The sequence below is a fragment of the Trichechus manatus genome, unplaced genomic scaffold (assembly GCF_000243295.1).
Source record: "Trichechus manatus latirostris isolate Lorelei unplaced genomic scaffold, TriManLat1.0 scaffold00141, whole genome shotgun sequence".
In the NCBI taxonomy this organism is placed as follows: domain Eukaryota; kingdom Metazoa; phylum Chordata; class Mammalia; order Sirenia; family Trichechidae; genus Trichechus; species Trichechus manatus.
This window is the reverse complement of record NW_004444077.1, coordinates 1,798,341-1,799,313: the sequence shown is the minus strand read 5'-3', so window position 1 is coordinate 1,799,313 and position 973 is coordinate 1,798,341.

Sequence of the window (973 nt, the reverse complement as noted above, 5' to 3'; positions counted from 1 at the left end):
TGGAACTCCGTTCGAGTTTGGAGCTGCTGCCCGGTCTGGGCTGCTGCGCTGGTGGGATCCTGGGGCTTTTGTTCGTTTGTTTGTTTTGAATTCTTTGTTTGTTTTTTTTTCCTTTTCTTGAGCTGGGAGCCCTTTCTGGCCAGGCAATGCTGAGTGGCAAGGAGACGTACCCCTCGGCTTGCACAGATGTGCAGAGGGATCCCTGATGGCATTTCTTTTTCCGTTAGTTTTTTTTTTTCCTGTTTTTTTTGGGGGGCTTTCTTGTTCTTTTTTTTTAAATTTGTTTTGTTTTCTTTTCCCCTTTTTCCCTTTTTGTCTTTTTTCATTGCTCAGTTTCTCGTCTCTCTAATCTTTCTTCTCTTTCTGTTCCCTGAATACCTGGCGTCATATACCTCTACGCCTTCTAGCCAGGCTGTACTGCAACACCTGAGAGCGAATTCCCCAGACCTCATAGCTACACCAGTGGGATCCCTGGGAACTTTGCGGTTCTTTAATCTTTTGAATTTTTATTTATTCATTCTTTCTTTTCATTTCTTTCTCTTCCCCTTTCTGTTTGTCTCTATTTCATAGTCTCTCATCTCTCCACTCCAATGGCAAGCTCCCCTAGCATTCTTTTTTGTTTGTATGCTTTTGGCTTCTGTTCCTCTCTTCTCTCTCCCATATCCATCTTAGCTCCACACATAATAATCTCCCCGCTGCATCCTGCTTACCTGCACCGTGCGCTTGACATCACACCACAAAGCAGCACACGCACGGCCTACTGAAACCTGCCCTGCTCTGATTACCGACCTGTTCTCGTGGCTGTAGTAAGTGCCACAAACAACCCATCCCAGTAACTCCTCTTCAGCTAGACCTGCCCTGCCATACCATATCTGAGTGACTGACCCTGCCAATTGGAGAAGGAGGTGAAAAGTATTGTGCCAACAGACGAGTAAACAACAAAGAACACACAGTCCGCCTGCTCAGACGTAGT